We start from the raw sequence: 12,217 nt of genomic DNA, 5'->3' as shown, positions 1-12,217 counted from the left end.
TTAAGCTTCAGCCACAATTAAAAGATTTTGGAAAACAGTTTTTGAAAACAGATAGACCTCTCAGTGAGTGGGTTGCAGTGGGTAAAAAAATAAAGTAATTTTAAAATAAAATTCTTAATTAAACCAAACAATTCACTATCATCTTCTGAGGTCAATTTTGTGTGTGACCAATGGACGCAGCAGGATTTGAGTGGGTGTAGCTGTGGAAAGGATCTAACTGATAAATTTATTTTTCAGGGTAAATTCAGCCGTATCTCTTTTGCCCTTTTTTTTTTTTTTTTTTTTTTGGTCAAAGTTTCCATTTTCTGTGCAGGAAGTTTTCACTAAAATTACTTTGGTGTCTGTCTGAAATGGTATGCAGCATATCATGCAAGGTGACAGTAGAGTAAATAGGATGCCTGTTAATGAAAGTGAATTTCCTTCTACACAATCATTACTTTTGTCATGCTAACTTTCCATATCCTGTAAATATGAACCTCGTCTCCAACAGGAAACACATGTGCACACGTTCTTGTCATTGAAAAAAATGATACAAGGCAAAGTTAGCTGGCACTGAACTTTTAGACTGCAATGTTTGTGAATAGTCACAAACATGCCAAGAGGGGATCTATATAAAAACATGAAGCATGAAGTTGTAAAGTAAGAGCTGAAAATTTACAGTGATAGTTATAAGTTTACATAAGCTCAAGCATTCTGATTTCCTTTCCTTCACTCTGAAGCCTTTTCTTCTGCATATAATAGAACATAAAAAACCTCTAATAATAATTCTTCTTTGAAGTCACAGGGTTTATAATACTGTAGCTACAGAGTACTGTCAAGGGTCTGTTCATTTTATCATAAACTGGTGTTGCTGAAAAAAATTAAAGGAACTACTTGTGAAGTGCTTTCATGTATAAAGTAACCCATGTTCATGTATATACAGAAAGATCAGGACTATCTTACAGAACAACAAAGCATCATCATTTCATAAAGAATTGTTCTCTAACATTATATATTTATTCATGCCACTATATGGAACAGCATACATGAAAAATATTTCAAGGATTGTGTTTTAGTGAAGTTTAGGAATGGGCCTTCAGGGAGCCATGGGAGAATCTTATGAACAACATCTTTGGTAGCTTTAATTACAGAGACACTACCTGCACTCAAGAAGAAAAAATGTAGCTCTTATCCCTGCTTTCCCATTTACAACCTGATGTGTTAGGACTGTGCTCCAGTATGTCTAATTCAGTAAGGTGTAATGGCAATCGTGGCCTGAAGAAGCTGCTGAGACAAGCAGTAATAGCTCAGGAATATTGACATAGCTGTATAAGTGTTATGTGTTGCATAAGAGAAAGATAAAGAAAGAGAAAGAAGTATTACAATATATTTGAGAAAAATGTAGCATCATTATAGAAATTTACATTTCTATAGCAGCTGTCATCTCAAAACATACAGGTGATGCTTGTAGAGATGAATGCAAGTTGTTTTAATTGGGACTAAGGCTGATATGTGGTAGCTTAATTTGGGAAACAGCTCTCAAAATCCCCACTTCATTTCACAGATGCCTCAAAATTTCATCAGTAGTGTTTCCTAAGGCCTTGATTTGAGCCTTTGCTGAGCACTCTGATTCAGTCATGTGAGGAGCACTAATGGTCAACGCGGGGCTGATCGATGTCAATGGCAAGGAATAAAAAGCAGAATCTATTCTGGCTGCTCTCTGTGAGCAAGCTGCTCTTGGAGGTCCTGCTCAAAGGGTATGGAGTATGGAGCTTTTCTCATTCACTTCTGCAGAAGACACCAGGGAAAGGAAGAACTGGGAGTTTCTGCACTTCAAATAAGGTGTCAGGGAGCAGCAGGGGCAGGGTGAGGGGCAAGAGCAGGGACATGGGGAGCCAAGAGTGCCTCCATTTCCCTGTAATAGCATCCTGACCTGTCTTCTCATTGGCTATGTCAGAAAATAGTAATTATTTTCTTAACAGATATTTAAAAATCCAATGATGCTTTTTAGTACAAGTCTGTTCTGAATCATCAACAGAGTCTGATGGCTTTTTGCCTCAGAGACCCACATGTAGCCTGCAGCTATGCAGATGTAACATGGGATCTACCACAAGTCAAATATTTGTAAACATCTGTAAACATACAGGTCAGGTCTTGATCAAGCCCTGCATGGCTTTTATTCTTTACAGATACATGCTTTCATTTAGCTTTTGTATGTAAGTGTGCAAAAAGACAGTACCAAATTGTGGGGCTGGTATCTCAACTGCAGCCAGAGGTCACTTGAGAGAAGGCTTATCTGTCCAAAGAATTGGCAAATATAGGTATTGGCAGTTGTTATGCAAGCAGTTCTAAAAAGTTCCTACAAAAGATCTAGTGAAATAGGATCTTCTTTAAAAAATAATAACAATCACTGCACATACTAAAGTGCTGTTTGTAGGAAGTGACACTAGGAACATTAGATATTTGTGTCATAGTCAATGAGTATAGCTCTTAAATTAAGTCATTGCACGTCTAAAATGTTGCTACCTTTTTTTTTTTTTTTTTTTTTTTGGATGCCTTGTAATGAAGTCAGTCCAGTTATGGTAGCAGGCTTAGACTGCAAGAGATATTCATTCCAACTGCAACAATATTTGTAAAAGAACATTCCTGGGAGGTCTACTGGCTTATTTCAGAATGATTTTTTTAATAGAAGCCATCTTTCATTTGAATACTTCTGTTTATTTTTTTTCTTTGTTCCCTTGGTTTGTCTTGGAAAATCTAGGATGCAAAATTCAAGACAGCAAAAACATTACAATATTCATAATTTTACCAGAGTTACAATACTTATAGATGATACAGAATGCTCGGAGGTATAATAAAAAGGCATATTACAATATATCACTAATTTGCTTTAAAAACAGAGCTTAAAAAAAAGTCAGAAGCTATGTAAAATTTCTTTTAATACAAATCCACACCTCCCTGACTACTGCAAAACACCAGATGTCTTCTCTGTCTCACCTTTCCTTTCTATGAAACTTCAGCTTCTGGGTCTCTGTTTTCAATTCATGTGAAACAGCAAGGTGTTAAGTATAATTAAACTTTGTTCCATTACTGCAATGTTTAGTTGTTACAAGTTCCAGGTTGAGGGGTTGGAGAACAGAAACAGATCACCCAACTGTTTGATGCTGAAGAGAGCAGTCTTCTCATTATGAAGGCATATGAACAAAGATAAACAATAGTGCTATAAAAGCTTATTAAACACAGTTTTAATGTAAATATAAGAACACGTATTTATGTAGTATTTAGATTCTAAAGCTTTCTCTCCTTCATCTGGCCAACTGATGGATGCTTCACAGTCCTCTGGCTAAGGATAAGTACCTCCCTCAATATTAAATCTTGAGGCTGAGCAAGATCTGAACTCTGGTACAGTTCTTCAGAACTGTCTTTGGAGGATATTCAGATTCAGTTCTCCCTGTCTTTTCCTTCTTTATGATTTTCTTGGTCCTCAATTGATCCAGGAAGGAGTTTTGACTTTTCTGTCATTGGTTATTCGCCCCCTTGAGTTTTAGAAAAATGATGTTCTTTAAGTTCTCTTCTATGCTGAACTAAGCATTTAGTAAAATACTCATCCCAACATGGCCTTATTCAACTCTGAGTCTTCAGTTAGGCAATATAGTAAATTCAGTTTTAGAACTCCTAGCGCCAGATCAAAATATCATGGAAAAATGATAGTAATCATTATTCTAATATAAACCATCTGTGTGAGTTCAAATCTCTTTGATTAACTTTTCTGAAACATGGACCTTGCAGTGGTAGGTTTTATGCATGGTAAGTCATTGTCTCTCTGTTCCACTTTATTCTGCATCAGATGCTTGCCATTTTCCCATGGTCAGCATAAAGATGACAGAAAGACATAAAGACAAATAAATTTTGTATATGCAATTTGTACCTATTGTCTCATTGTGAAACTCTTCATATGCTAAGACTTATAAATCATTAGAACCTGGGAAACAACAGCCATACTTTACACCAATATGTGAGTAGAATTAACCATTATGACTTCTGACATCCCCAGACACTGTGGTAACAAGTCACTAGAAGGAATGTAACTCCTCCCTCTAACTCTGTCCTTGAGGGATACCATATAACATGATTCATCTGACCTAACTTTAGATGTCTGCATCTAGGCTAGCCATACTTTATAGACGACAAAGAGAAAGGGGCATGTGATTCATCTGACCTATTTTAGCCACATACTTTAGGATGAGTTTAATTGCAGTCTAGAAATGTGTCTTGGTCTCCTTGACTATAAAATTAGTCTACAGAGACCTGATCAGATGAAGATGTCTAAAATAGGTCAGATGAATACCATTTAAACTGCCTGAAAGCAGAGACCAGACTATGTAAGAAATTCCACAAAGGAGGGAAACTAACTAACTAAATAAAAGATTGGATCTTAAAGCTACTTAGTGCCAGGAAAAATTACAGGTGTCAGGTGCTTGCTGCACCATTTTGTGTCGTAAAATAATTCATTAACACAAAATATTCCTTGCTCACTTGCTCACACATAAACATCCAGAGCATTTTGAGATTCCCTGGGGTGTTTGAAAGAATTGAACATGTTCATCAAATACGACATTGGTGATCCAGCCCATTGTGGAATGGCAGGTAGAAAACAGGTCAAACACTCTAAGATATATGAAACAGTACTAGACGTACTAGTAGTATGGGAAACTACATCAGCTCTATACTGTCCTTGTAGAAGGGTGTCTAGGGTGGGTATCAGTTCCAGATGGAGACACTTACACTCAGGTTTCTACTTGTATATGTGCTTGGTGTCTAAAGTTATGGTTATATTCAACAAACCTTAAATTTTTATATATTGCCCTGCATATAGGCACCTAATGGTGTATGAGGTGCCCCAGAGCATCACACCTGTCCTACAACTGCTACAAAAACACATCTTCAGCAAGTCCTAATCATTTCTTAAATAGCAGTACATGGCAATTTTTTCAAAGGCAAGCTTGAGCTCAAATCAGTATTGGTATCCCATTCCTATATTGTGCCACTCAGTAACTGCAAGGAGAAATAGTATTTTATAAAATGTAAGCAATTATTTAAGGTAAAAATAAATAAATTTTACTTTTGCTTAATTCAGTGAGACTACCAAGTTCAGAGGAAGTTGTCAATGAAAGAGACTTCAACAAGTACTGCAAATGCACTGACTCTGCTCCAGCTTCCTGTCCAACTAAGGAATCAATTTTTGTTGTTCTGAATGTCATATGTTGATTTGTATCAATTACAAGTTGGCCTCAAAGAAGTGTTACCAGGTCAGAATGTTGTTATACAGCTACTTAAAAGTTTAAGCACGAGTACTGACTCTCCTATGAGAAATATATATATTTTTTAATTCAATTTTTATTTTTATTTTTTTCCAGTACCATCCATATTATTACAATGGGCAAATTCACACTTTTTTTGATGTGACATTTGTCCTGTTACTATCATTTCTTCATTGTTTATATTGGAATTGAGCATATAGTCCCTGGGCTGTAAAAATTGATCATTTGTACTAGACTTATTCAGTTATTTTGAAATGCTTTTAGTGACCTTACAGCAGAATGTCAAAGTGAAAAAAAAATAACAATAAAAAAAAGATCTCATAGATCACATTTCTCATCACAGATCTCATAGGCACATTTTCCTGTTTCTAATCTCTAAAACATTAATTTCCCATTTCTAAAATATTATCTCATGTTTCCAGTAGGTTATGTTATGAATGTCTCGAGTTACTAGACAGATTTAAATATATTTTTCACCACATCTTATAACAACTGGAATACATACTTCAGGTTTTCATTTTATAAAAACTGGAAAACATATTTTGTGTTCGCATGAAGAAATTTAGAAGACTGCTTCTTATGGAGCAAGTATAGATTTTTCTTGCATAACCTAAGTTATTTCTACCTATAGTTTATTCTCAAAAGATATGTATTTATTGCTATTTTATTTATAACATTTAGTGTCATATAGATCACAAGCACTGGAAAAATACATATTTTGCATAAAAGTATAACAACTGAATACCACATAAGCCAGGAATTTTTATATTCTGCCATCACTGATCTTGGAAAAAATAATGAGATGATTATTACAGGAGAAGACATTACCACACAGTAATTTTGAGCATTAGTCAGAACTCTGAATACAAATAATTCCTAGATATTATTCTCTTATGAATACTGAACAATATTAAACTCTATGAGGATTTTAAAACCATGGCAATATTTATTTTCCTACTTACTGTGATAATAAAGCAATCACTAAATAAAGATTCAGATCTGACAAAATTTATTCACATTTGAGGCAATTTACCCTGTGTTGGTGTAAGTGCATATTATAGATCTTGTTGCTTAGAGACATGACAAGACTGGGCTATCTCCAGAATAGCAACTCACTACAAACACGTATTTCAGGGTCCTGAGCCAATCTTCCAAACACTATGACTCTTTTGTTCCCCCTCCTGTCTCTCCTCCCTTCCCCAGCAAACACATCAAGATCTGAGCTGAGAAAACCTTTGCCAACATTCACCTTCATTATTCATTGCCTGACTTGAATAGACTAAAAGACCAAAAATCCCTGGTCCTTCTGCCTTTTCTTCTCCTCTAGTCTTCCATGAAGGCTGCTAATATAATGTCTGCAAAGCCGTTTTCCTATAGTAGGGGACTTTTAGTAAACACAGTCATGACCTTTTAAGACTGACTATCCCAGTGCAAGTAACCATTAAGAGGAGGAAGGAAAATGTTTTAAAGGAACTAATTAATATTTTTTAGAAAGATTTCTTACAATGCTTATCAAATTTGATGTTTCTTTGTTGATGTAATATTGTTGTACATGTGATGCCTTTTTGTGTCTAAGCATTTTAGTTTCTATCTTAATATGTTCCAAATGCACATAATTTTAGCAGTTTCATATAGTTTTATACCATATGAGCTTTGCTTTGTTTTTTCTTCCAGAGTCAGTAAATTAAAATAACCATTCAGTATTACAAAAGTCCTAAAGTGACCTTAAGTTCTCTAATGAAAATTGATTGCTCCTGGTTTTTAAGACTTTTTCTAACAAGATGTTACTAGCTGGACAAGAAGATTCAGTGAAAGACTGCAAATATAAGGAAGCTTTTCTTAAATGTACATTTAGCCATTGCTGTGTCCTGCTGGAAGCACTGTTCTCCACTCCAACTTGGGAGCTTTAGATGTGCTTTAGAGTAGAGCAAACAGTTGAAAGGAATGTTAAAATGGTCTTAAAATGTTTGATCTGAACTTTTGAACAATTTCCCTATCTTGTGTTCTGGCTTCAAGTCATAAGCATGTTTAAATACCAGCATAATTCATAGCTACTCTGGATAAGGTGATATTTACTTCCTTGTTATAAAAAGTAATCAGAAAAAGGCATCGGAATATGAAATGATAAATTGTATGACAAAATTTCTGATGATATATGTATGGCTGAGGGTTGTACTTCCCCAAAGAGGAAAATATATGCTCCAATTACCTGAAAAAGGCTCCAAATATTGACTTTGTCTTGCCTATCTTGGCATGTATGGTCCTGCTTCTTTTTAGTTGCTTTATACCTGCAGTTTGATCCCAGCTTAGAAATGCCAGGGCTCCTCTGTACATACAGATAGGGCAGAAGGAAGAAAAACTTTGACAGTAAGGAAGAGAACAAAATATAAGAAATAATGCTAATATTGCAATAATAAAAAGGGAGAGCTGTTGGAGATTCCTTGAAATTCATCAGGAACTTTCTCATTGACTTAAGGTGAAGGCACAGATCTACTTGTGATGAGTGGCTACTCAAAACTCAGACAAATGTCCTACACCTGTCTTTCAAAGATATGCCTAAAAATATATCACAGCTAAACATTTTCCTATGAGTCAGAAAATTTCACCTCGCATGTACTGATATAAAGACATGTTGTATATTAGTTGTGTGACATGCTCCCCATAAAGACAGGTATTTTGAATAAACGTATTTAATGCCCTTCACTTTCTCAACGAGGTAATTGGGAATGTATGACTTCCTCCATATACCTTTCATAGCAGCCTGTTCCCAGAGGAATGCAGAGAAGGTGCAGGCCATGCCCTCCCAAACTTGAAGGCAAAATTGATCTTGACATTCATGCAGGAATGTGGAGAAGAAAGTTCCTTGTGCTTTACAGACCAACCCACTCATAGAAGAGCCACAACTTTTTAGGTCTGAATAAGCATTTACTGTCTTAAGTTTCAACCACCAATACCAAAGTGAGTGTATTGGGTGTGCCAGGAAGCTCTTTTGATCCTCCTTTCTCCCTACATGAAACAAATTCCTCTTCCCCAGGTTTAAAACATGGTATGTTGTGTCATGCTGTTGTTCTGGAAAGTTTGAGTAAAATTAGTCTCAGGGCTGCAAATAATGTGAATACACACTGCGCAAATGTTTGTGTGCACATGCTCTAGAACTCGTTTCCGATGTAAAATACTTTTTCTAACTATACAAATGAATGCAGCTAAATGTCACCTTTCAAAGAATAGCAAAAGGTTGAAAAACATTATAAGGACAGTCAAGTATTATTTCCTGAAATTGAAGACTCATATTGACAAGTTCTTGGTTAATATGAAGCAGACCAGCTGTCCTCGCTTCCAATCCCTCTCTACCTTCTGATAACATCAGGGTAGATAGTTCACTGAAGAATATGTTCAATCTTATCTATTTTATTGAATCTCATGTTTAGCTAACTTTTTATCATATTTCCTGCTCATTTATCATTATTCACGTTGTTTTATAAACCTGTATATGCATCGTTACTGGTTTTATAATCTACGATACTCTATTTATTGTTTTAGTATACCCCTTAGAATAAATCAGGTGGCGTAAAATAGTGCCATCTTGTGGAACTCATCAGTTGTGTAGCTATTTCCATTTTTTCCCAGTGATGTTATTTCCAAGTCAACATTTTTGAGTGTTAATTTTTGTTGTGACATACTGAACACCCCATACATGAAGGTCTTCCAGACTATTCTTGAAATGTTGTTCAAGAAAACAAAAATGAAATTTCCCTGTTGAACCACAAACATTCCTGTGGTTGTCTTTTATTTTTTTTTAGAGAAAAAAAATATCGATCCCACTATATAAATGGAAAAAAACCCTACTCTTTCTAGGAGACATTTCAGGTTTTGAAAATAAGGAAACTATCTAATTATGCCATGAAACTATGTTGCTAAAAGGGTGGCCTGACAGGTTGCCCTGATAAAGTGGGGATCATGGAAAATATTGTTTTCCCAAAATTCTCTTTTGGATGGGTGAAGAGTGTCCTGGATATCAATGTACTGTAGACAAAGCACTGAACATCTGAATTACTAAATTGGTTTCAATAATCTATCTACTATTACATTCATCTACCTAGCTAGCTGTGTTTTTTCCCCGCAGAACTGTGAAACTAAGCAATTTTCATGTTTTTACTCTGTGTTGCTCCTGATGAGAATGTTAGCGTCTGGGGAGGAGGAATATGACTCACTGTTTATGAGTAAAGTAACACTCAAAGTAAATTGAAGGATCAGGGTGAGTGCCTTCTCTTCTATGATTCTTGACTTCTGTTCTCTGCTTGACCTTCAGTTAGAAAACGTAGTGTGAGATTTTCAAAAGCATTTGGCCTTGACCTAGCTCTTCTCTAATTAAATCATTCCTAAAACTCCCACTCAGTAAGAGGTCATTTAGGCCGTCACTGAGGACTTTAAAATTAGTTCTGTTGCTTATTTATGCTTCAGTTCCTCCCCTCTGTATAATGGATGTAATAATTACCTGCTCTGTAGTAGCTCTGCAAAACTTCATTAGTATTGGATAAAACTAACTACAGAAGTGCAAAGCAACGCGTGCTTCAACTGCAGTTGAACTTGTACATCTGGCCACATGGCATTTTGCTATACAGATCATAGGAAGCATTGTCCAGCTTATAGAATGCCACTACGATGTTTTCTTGAAAATAAATAACATGGCTTATATGGTATGATTATTAATTAAATGTCAACTACAGTTGTCAGCTATGGTTTACCTATGAAAATACAGTTACCCAACAAAACAGTATTGTAATTATATTAAAGCAACCAAGTACCACCAGTGTGTGGTTTATATGGAACCAATCTGTATGTATTGCAGTGAAAACTAACAATGTACCAGACTGTAATAGCAAGACTGCAGCCAGTAGGAAGAGGGAAGTAATGATTGCCATCTATTCAATGTAATCAACTTGTAAGGTTGCATCTGAAGTTCTAATTTTGTGCTCCCCAGTACAAATAAGAGCAGGTGTCCTGGTTCCAGTTAGGACAGAGTTAAGTAGCTCATAGTAGCTGGTAGGGTGCTATGTTTTGGATTAGGATGAGAAGAGCCCTGATAACATGCTGATGTTTTAATTGTTGCAGAGCAGTGTTTATACCAGGCCAAGGACTTTTCGGCTTCTCGCTCTGTCCTGCCAGCGAGCAGGCTGGGGGTGCAGCAGGAGCTGGGAGGGGACAGACCCAGGACAGCTGACCCAAACTGGCCAAAGGGGTATTCCATACCATCTGACGTCATGCTAAACAATATATAGGGGTGGCTGGCCGGGGTGGGGGGGCCGGCTGCTCGGGAATAGGCTGGGCATCGGTCAGCGGGTGGTGAGCAATTGCATTGTGCATCACTTGTTTCTTACACATTATTATTGTTAATACTATTATCATTATCACTATTACTATTATTATTGTTATTATTATATTCCTTATATTCCTTATATTATTATATTCCTGTCTTAATAAACTGTCTTTATCTCAACTCACCGGCTTCACTTTCCCGTTTCTCTCCCCCATCCCAGAGAGGGAGGGGGGAGGGTGAGCGAACGGCTGTGTGGTGTTTAGCTGCCAGCCGGGTTAAACCACAACAGCAGGAAAAAAAAAAAAAAAAAAAAAAAAGAGGTAATTCCCCTCCTGCCCTCCTGACTATTATTGGGTGTTTACAGAGAAAATGGAGCTAGATTCCTCTTGGAGGTGCAGAGCATCCAATGCAAGGGGCATTGAGGACAAAATGCAGACAGTTAAAATTCTGATTAAACATTAGGACAGAAACAACTACTATAATGAGGATGGTGACATTCTGGATCAGGTTGTCCAGAGAGGCTGTGAAATCTCCATCCTTAGAGAGAGACAAAGCTTTACATGGCAAGGCCCTGGGCAACCATATAATGTCAAAGTTAAATTCAACTTTGAGATTGGCTCTACTGTGAGTGGGGAGTTGGACCACACAACTTACAAAGATCCATTTAATCTTAAATAATTCTCTTATTCTCTGTTTCTATGTTAGTAAATATGTTTTACCATCAAGAAAAAATTACAAGAGCATTATTCTCAAGCAATAAAAGCACAGGCTACTTCCATCTTTCCATAAATCAGTATTTTTTTTTTGCTTCTATCAGAGTGCAGTGGCATTTACAATGTGCCGTCTGGAACAGACGAATAAATAACTCTAATTCTGCTGTGTTCATTTGTTAGTATCAGTGGCATATAAATACATGTATATATATTATTTATTCTGTCCCCAGCAATGTATTTTTATGTTTATAAAATCCTTGCTATTAACATTCAGAACACTGGAACAGTCACACTGGGACCAACAGAAGAAAAAAAGCAAGCAAGAAAGCAAGCAAGTAAACAAGAAAGAAAAGTTGTTAATTCTAGAAAACAAAGCCTCTAAGAAAATTAAGACCTTTTAGAACTAAAATATTTTGGCATTCATGATAGCTTGTGCTCTTCTCCTTACAGAGACGTACATAACAGACGTAGTATCTAGAGTCTCTGGTTTTCACTGTTCTTGAGAATAAAAGCCCAGGTAGAAGGAATTTATTTACCATAAACACTGTAGACAATATATTCCATTTAATGTATATATTCCATTCTATTGAAGGAAAAATAAATAATAGAAATGTTCCAAATCAGATTCCTGTATGGCACACTTTTTATGGAGTAAATGAGTTGAATTTTGAGGTACATACATGGAACTGCTCTCAAATGTGGTTCCAGACAGGCTCTATTTTGCAGCCTCTCTGCACTACTTATGCTTGCCTTTGCACTCAGAAACAAGTCCATGTCGTCTCAACTTCTCTCTGAGAGAGAAATATGGACTCCTGACAGAAAAGGCAATTCTGGAAGAGATCTTTCTTATTTTATTCTTTTCCTCCTCAAACTCTAGCTTGGCCAGG

At 36.3% G+C, this 12,217-nt stretch overlaps 1 long non-coding RNA gene across 1 annotated transcript in view; it reads left to right on the top strand.

The window, feature by feature from the left end:
* The first annotated feature begins 9,265 nt into the window (after positions 1 to 9,265).
* LOC310896094 overlaps positions 9,266 to 12,217 on the top strand; it is a 46,725-nt gene continuing 43,773 nt past the window's right edge. The window contains exon 1 of the long non-coding RNA XR_014581170.1: positions 9,266 to 10,643. This is a non-coding gene — a long non-coding RNA (uncharacterized lncRNA). The remainder of the gene's footprint in view (positions 10,644 to 12,217) is intronic.

This window comes from Anser anser (assembly GCF_964211835.1).
Source record: "Anser anser genome assembly, chromosome: 3".
Classification (NCBI taxonomy): Eukaryota; Metazoa; Chordata; class Aves; order Anseriformes; family Anatidae; genus Anser; species Anser anser.
Note: the sequence above shows the minus strand (reverse complement) of the source record. Positions and strands in the feature narration are given on the sequence as shown.